This window comes from Podarcis filfolensis (assembly GCF_964270895.1).
Source record: "Podarcis filfolensis genome assembly, chromosome: 17".
In the NCBI taxonomy this organism is placed as follows: Eukaryota; Metazoa; Chordata; class Lepidosauria; order Squamata; family Lacertidae; genus Podarcis; species Podarcis filfolensis.
This window is the reverse complement of record NC_139621.1, coordinates 28,165,152-28,173,244: the sequence shown is the minus strand read 5'-3', so window position 1 is coordinate 28,173,244 and position 8,093 is coordinate 28,165,152. Positions and strand designations below refer to the sequence as shown.

Below are 8,093 nucleotides of genomic sequence, written 5' to 3'. Positions count from 1 at the left end.
ATCAGGATGCCTGGTTCCTCAGTTCTAAAATCAGATACGGTGGACCCTCTTGTTATGAATTTAATTCGCTTTGGGGGCCAAAAAATCCATAACTAGAGGCATCGCTTCTGCGCATGCGCTCAGCGTGATCGAGCACTTCTGTGCATGCGAGTGGCAAAACCCGGAAGAATACACTTCTGGGTTTGCTACTTTTGCAACCTGAAAATTACGTATCCAGAGCAGTACGTAACCCAAGGGTCCACTGTCTATAGAAAAGAGTGGCAGGCATTACATTAGGGTGGTCATGTACACATATTAGGGCTTATTTCAATGTGAAGTAAGTGCATGGAATGCCATGAGTTGGATTTTTCAAAAGCATGCTTTCTGCCGCATTTAGTCTGCATAACTTCAGCCTAATTTACAAGCAGTAGACATGCTCAAGCTCTGGACTATACCACTTCAGATTGTGGATAGAAAATTGTTTTTGAAAGCTCTGCAAAAATGCACTTGGCTTTATTTTTAAAGCTTGTTATATCAAACAACACAATGTTACTTCTGTAGCAGTTTCTCTTAAGGGAATAAAAAAAAAATCTGATATCTTCATGCTCTTGAGAAAACTCTTTTTTGTATATTTTATAGAGCTAAGAGAGCCCTCTACTGGCCAGTTCCATGATATATTTGAGTATATTGTGCAGGCAATTAGCCTCTGATTTAAAGATTTGGATTGCCCACCACCTGTAAAGCAGAAATAAATTAAGGTCTATTTCACTTATCATTGCGCAAAAGCACACTCCTTTCAGTCACAGGTGCACAGCAAAAAAAGGCAGTTTCCTCGCACTGTAAGGTGTTACTTGCGTTGCATGCTTTCAGATACCTGTTTGTTTAAAAAAACTTCCGTTTTTTGATATGTGTGGAGCCTGCAAGAAATGTTTCCCTGTTCCTGTTTAGAGTTCTAGCCAGCTATGATCTCTTCCAGCAATTCCAACCCCTTCTGCTTGGGAAAAAAGAAGCAGCCAGTTTTCCACGAATGTTGAGTGTGCTCAGTTCCCATGAGTCTGTGCTTTTTGGGGGGCGGATGGTACTTGCTTGCTTCCTGCAGCCACACAGAATGGGTGAAGACTTTGATCCCAGTTCACAGGCCCCCTAAAACACCGGAGAAACCAGTTTTAGCAGGGATAACAGCGAGACACAAGAAGTGTAGTTGAGACTACAGCGCCCCATCACATTTGTTTCAGTTTTCTCTGTCTAGACTTAACACGCTGATCCTAAGTACGTTTAATTTAAAAGAACTTCCTTTAGATATGTGTTCCAAGAATGCAGCTAAAGATCTTACAGCTATATATTTGGCAGGAGTTTTCCTCCCCTTCTGCATCCCATTTTTTTTTAAATTGGGAACTTTTGCCTTTAATAATGTTTTCTTGTAGGTGCTGCTAATATTTTAAACGTGTACACTGTATGCTCTTGCCAAGGGACTAAGCATTTTCAGGCACCCTACAATTGTAACGCAGGGTAGAATTGAATGGATTGTTCCATCAGTGTAAGCATTTCTCCCCTCTTGCCCCTGACCACCAAGTTCTGTTCTGGGGCTTCTTCTGACCCTCCACAGCAGATTTGGAGGAGGCAAAAGGGGGGAGCCCTGCAGTATTTGCAGCCTGGCCTATCATAGAGACAGCAGCAGAAGGCATTGCAGGCTGGCTCAGCCCCACCACCAGAACACAGGACTTGCTGATCAGAAGGTCAGTGGTTCGAATCCCTGCGACGGGGTGAGCTCCCATTGCTCGGTCCCTGCTCCTGCCAACCTAGCAGTTCGAAAACACATCAAAGTGCAAGTAGATAAATAGGTACCTCTCCGGCGGGAAGGTAAACGGCGTTTCCGTGCGCTGCTCTGGTTTGCCAGAAGCGGCTTAGTCATGCTGGCCACATGACCCAGAAGCTGTACGCTGGCTCCCTCGGCCAATAAAGCGAGATGAGCGCCGCAACCCCAGAGTTGGTCACAATTGGACCTAATGGTCAGGGGTCCCTTTACCAGGCTCTGCAAGCACTATAGATCCTCTACGTGTCCCTATTTTCCAGGGACCGCCCCGGATTTACAGAAGCCGTCCCGATTTCTGATTTGATCCTGGAATGTCCCGCTTTTCGGAGAAAGGGAGGGTTTGGAGTTATGTGACGCTTGAGCCAAGGAGATAAGTAACCTTTAGAAGACACCTGAAGGCAGCCCTGTATAGGGGAGTTTTTATAAATGTTTAATGTTTAATTATATTTTTATAGATGTTGCAGCTGCCCAGAGTGGCTGGGACAACCCAGTCAAATGGGTGGGGTATAAAGATTATTATTATTAAGGATGTCCCTATTTTCATCGGAGCAATGTTGGAGCAATTGTAAGGGGAGGCCTGTGCTTGCAGATGTGAGTGTAAGGATACTACTGCTCAGTCCACACACAGCCCAGCTTGGCATAAGGTGGTGGCTGCCCTGCTTCCTAAAGCAGGGGAAGATTTCAAGTATTGCATACCACATTCTAGTCCAGTAGTTCTCAAACCTTTTTCTCTGGGAGAAAAGAGCCAGTGTGGTGTAGTGGTTAAGAGCGGTAGTCTTGTAATCTGGTGAACCGGGTTCGATTCCCTGCTCCTCCACATGCAGCTGCTCGGTGACCTTGGGCTAGTCACATTTCTTTGAAGTCTCTCAGCCTCACTCACTTCACAGAGTGTTTGTTGTGGGGGAGGAAGTGAAAGGAGATTGTGAGGTGCTTTGAGACTCCTTAAAGGGAGTGAAAGGCGGGATATCAAATCCAAACTCCTCTTCTTCTTTTTCTGGGCAACACTTTTCAGAATTAAAATTTGCTTGCGCCACACCAATTTTTTTATTGATAAGAAATATACTGGAAAACCAGAAGACACAACAACTAGCAGCACTTGATTTTATTTTGATTTTATTTAATAAATTTGTATAGCACCCTTCCTCCAAAGACCCCAGGGTGGTTCACAACAGGAAAAACACAGCATGAGAATAGAAAATGCCAAGCAAGGCATGAAGGCTTCCCTTGTTGGCACCTGGTGTTCAGAAGTAACTTGTCCTCTAGCTATCAGGTGCAAAAGCCATCAGTCCAAGTGGGAGAGGGATGAGTTGTGATCACCCCCTGCCGTCTAGGTTGCTCTCTTAAAACAGAGAACAGCTGTGTCCCATTCAGCCCCCCACTGTGGCTCCCTGCCTGATTTTAACTGTTATTTAATACAGAGCATTTGTCCTTGCATCAGAAGACATATGGCGAAACAATGGCCCATTAAACGAACATTCGCTGGCTTTCATCAGCTTGTTTTGCAGGTTCAGCATTCTTTCATGTGTGTGTTTCCTTTAAATGTTGGTTTTCGGCACTAAAAATCCATTACATGCAGGGCCCGGCAAAAGAAAGTCACATTAAATTTGGAGGGAAGTTTAAAAAAAAAATTTAAATGCGCTAATGATAACCTTTTAGTAATACTGTAGTGGCAATGCTGCCCTTTGTTTTTGATTTGGCTGCAGTCTAGAGAGGGAGAAACTTCCTTTTCAACTTTTAAATGGCACATTCTGCATATTTGCAGCAGGAAAACATTGGGTCCTTTAAAGTGAGAGGCAGGCGCAGATTATTATCCAGGGGGTGCTCTGGAAATGTGTGGTAAGGGGCTGCCTTCCCCAAGTCTAACTTCCAGGGCTCTCAGCCCTGCCCTTTGCCCCTCTTTCTTGAAAAATAAAATGATCTCTCACACATGGATCAATTACTATCCTCTGGAATACTTTTTAAACGCCAGAGAGCTGACAGCTGTACCAATAGTCCTATTCCTTTGGGGGGCACTATAGCACAGCTTTTTAAAGCCTTGCATAGAGGACTCCCTTGACTTCAAAAGCAAGTCGGAGTCTTCTTTCCTTTAAAAGCATGTAATTATCTTGAGAGGTGGGGGAGAAGGACGAATTCCCAGAGGGATTCAGCCAAAGGTATGTTATATGCATCCTATTCTTCTTGCACTTTTCGGTTGTTACTTAACTTGAAATGTCAAGAAGAGAGCTATGAATGTCAAGAAACTGCAGTAGTAGCTCAGTTGTGGACATATGCTAGGCTAGGAGAATGTTCTGCTGGGGGGCATGTTCTATCAACACAAACTGATCTGCACAAACTGATTCAGGCACATTAAGAGTAGCTTGCCACTCGCTCCATATGTTTTTGGGCGAGCCAACTGGGTGAATTCGGGTGACATGCATCGAGGCTGTTCTTGGCCCATGGTTAACCCGGTCCTGAGTTTTTGGCTATTCTGTAGATGTCGGAAAAACTGTTTTTTGTAAACTTAAGAAAGTTATCAATCTTCTCTCTAGAACGATCGAACATTCCTAGATAAAGGAGAGCGTTTTCGATGGCTCAGTTCAATACTTTGGTGTCTGCATTCAGGGAAGATTGTTTTTTGAGGCGGCCTCTCAGCATTTGAAAGTTTATCCCTGGGAAAGCAGCTCAGCTGGCATATTAGCCTATGTTCTTCTACAATGTATTTTTTTAACAGGTTATAAGATCCTGATTTATTTTCCTCTGCATTTAGGGAACTTGGATAAATTCCGTGTTTCAGTTTTGATGGCACATTCCAACCCTAAGGGTATATATAATCAGGTTCGTTGCTGTGGTCACAATGATGAAAATGTCAGATGCATTTCGAGTTTGCATTTTAAAAAATATTTCTGACTGTTTTTGGATTTTGCTATACCCTTTAAAAGGCACAATTTCTATGTATGTGTATTGTGATTTCTCTCTCTCTCTGCTGTAGTTGTTTTGTTAATCCTGCCTTGCATTTGACGTTGATGGTCTGTAGATCAAGTAAACTGAAATTGAATATCACTTAAGAAAAGTAGGAACTTGTCGTCAAGTTCTGAACACTTCTCGTCTTGCCAAAACGAACACTGCAAGCGAACAGTGTTTTGACAACATCAGAAATATTCGAAAAATGAATGGCTCTTCTCGTCTTTCAAACAAATGTAATAGAAATGGTCGCAGGGATTATTGCCAGATTATTGAGTGCGGGTAACTTTGGAAAGCAGTGCTGCAGAAGAATGACCCAGAACCGTATGAACCAATGAGCTATTGAACAGTGAGTGCAAGTTATTTGAATGTGACACATGCCGGCATGTACCAGGAAACAAGGTATGAGATGGAGCTGACTGCTCAGAGGAGCCCAATCGTATTTCAATACAAAGGGGTTTTTTAAAATTACATAATCGCCAGAGACATTTATGTTATCTCCAGCACTATCTGTCTCCTGAATTTGTTTTAATGAGGGACAGATTTTAATACACAGGATTTAATTAGGGATAGTTAAACTGGATCAGAAAACCCATGAAACCACCACACCCAAAGGTTTCCTTCGCTAGAAATGAAATCCGAAACCTTTTTATGGATAAGCTGGATGAAAAAATGCATGTAGCCTTCCCTCCATTCCTGCCCCCCCCCCCTTTTGAAGCATGAGTTTGTTTTGGAAGCACTTTAATTGGGACATGTGGGGCAAAAATAGGAAGCTACAGGAGAAATCACTGAGTAACAGTATTTGTTCATCTAGCGATTCCTTTCTTTTTCTTTCTTTCTTTCTTTCTTTCTTTCTTTCTTTCTTTCTTTCTTTCTTTCTCTCTCTCTGACATTTTTTTATTGAATTTTTCACAATACAATAAAAATAAACAAACTAATCTACAGGAAATAAAGAGAAGAAAGAAACTAAAGAAAGAAGAAACAGAAAAAAACACCCCGTAAGTTCCTCCCTCAGCACGATATCTAAACTTCCATCCCCTACAAAGGAAGATGTGCCCTGCCAGCTCTCACCTGGGCTCCCCCCTCTCTCCCCACAGCCCCTCACCCTGTGAGATCTCCCCTTCCCTGCCACTTCCCCTTCATCTGCGTACAATTCTTACCAAAGCACAATGAAGAGAGTAATGATACAGGAATAAAAATAAACTATCGAGGAATATAAAAGTCAAGAGAGGAAAAGAGAGAAAGAAATAGATAGAAAGACCTCCAGCTATCCATCTGTCTGTTGTGTATACAATATTTCTTCAAAATAGTCAAGGGTAGCAATCGCTTTCCAGGGTCTGGAGTGGGTTCCCCTTGCCCCCACTCACTATTTCAGGATGCCTGGGATTGAATGAGACATTTTATGCATGCTACAAGACCTGTGCTCTATTGCCGAGCCATTATCAGCCCAAAGTGCCTTCTCCCAGCTTGGGGTCTATTACTGGTCTTACACGCCACTGCAATCTCTGCCGAGTGGTAGCAAAATTCCCAGGGGTCCAGGCACCTCCCCAGAGTTGTGTTTCTGTTGAGAGGATCGAGGCACGGTGGAAGCTGGTGTCGTTGAGTAATATGGTTTATTAGCACACATTGACACATGGAAGTCTGCAACGGAAGAGCTATAGAACATTATAACCCAAGTGTGTACAGTCATACCTTGGTTTTTGAACAGCTAGTTCTCGAACGTTTTGGCTCCCAAACGCCGCAAACCCGGAAGTGACTGTTCTGGTTGCAAACTAATTTTTGAAAGAGGATTGTCCGACGGGGCTTCCACGGCTTCTGATTGGCTGTAGGAGCTTCCTGTAGCCAATCAGAAGCTGCGCTTTGGTTTCTGAACATTTTGGAAGTTGAACGGACTTCTGGAATGGATTCCGTTCGGCTTCCAAGGTACCACTGTATATCATTGCCTCTCTCTTAGCTTCAGCAAGCTTGGCTCCAAAGCAGTAGTCAGCCATGGCTGCTGGTCTCTTAGTGCAGCCTCTTCCAGCCAGTGGCGTTGCACCGGGGGCGGGCACATGTACGACATTGCTCTGTACGGCACATGCACTGTACACAGCGGTTTGCCGCCCTGGGTGTCACTGCCTTCGTTCACTCCTGTTTCCAGCCACCATGATTGACTAAGGGCTGGGCAATATCCGGTTGTCAACATCATGATATATCGCCAGCTAAAAACATTGGGGTATACCACAATGTCTGAAACAAGGATGGAACCATGTAGAAGCAAATGGGCGTAATGTCCTGTCACCTGCTACCTAGACTGAGAGAGGTGGGGAGAAGGAAGCAGCTAAATCTTGTGTTGATTTCTGGATGGGGCAGAGACGGAAACAGGAAGAGTGAGACACTGGAGGGGGAACCCCCACCCCCACATCCTGATTCTCATTAGGAGAAGCCTTGTAGCCTCAATATTATTATTAGGAGGAGAGATACATTGCTTCCCATGGAGAAGAAGGGTAATAAAAGACTCCCAAGTTCAGAGCCAATGAAGAAGGGAGACTAGTCACCCATCAATAAGCAATTCCTTCCTGTTTTCCCCACCCCCCTAACAACTCTCCCTCACATGCCAATTCCCCTACAAACTGCAATGGAGCTCCCATCAGATGTCAAGGAGATGAACAACGATATAACCTTTAGAAGACATCTGAAGGCAGCCTGTATTAGGGAAGCTTTTTAATGTTCAATGTCTTATTATGTTTTTATGAGAAAAGCAATGACAAACCTAGACAGCATCTTAAAAAGCAGAGACATCACCTTGCCAACAAAGGTCCGAATAGTTAAAGCTATGGTTTTCCCAGTAGTGATGTGTGGAAGTGAGAGCTGGACCATAAAGAAGGCTGATCGCCAAATAATTGATGCTTTTGAATTATGGTGCTGGAGGACTCTTGAGAGTCCCAGGGACTTCAAGAAGATCAAACCTCTCCATTCTGAAGGAAATCAGCCCTGAGTGCTCACTGGAAGGACAGATCCTGAAGCTGAGGCTCCAATACTTTGGCCACCTCATGAGAAGAGAAGACTCCCTGGAAAAGACCCTGATGTTGGGAAAGATGGAGGGCACAAGGAGAAGGGGACTACAGAGGACGAGATGGTTGGACAGTGTTCTCAAAGCTACCAGCATGAGTTTGACCAAACTGTGGGAGGCAGTGGAAGACAGGAGTGCCTGGCGTGCTCTGGTCCATGCGGTCATGAAGAGTCGGACATGACTAAACGACTAAACAACAACATGTTTTTATACATGTTGGAAGCTCCACAGAGTGGTTGGGGCAGCCCAGTCAGATGCATGGGGTACAAATAATACGTTGTTGTTGTTGTTACACTGTTATTATTTATT

General features: G+C 44.0%; 1 long non-coding RNA gene across 1 annotated transcript in view; it reads right to left on the bottom strand.

Annotated features, from left to right (window-relative positions):
• The window catches only part of LOC310753080, a 292,662-nt gene that overhangs the window by 789 nt on the left and 283,780 nt on the right, over positions 1–8,093 (bottom strand). The window lies entirely within an intron of this gene.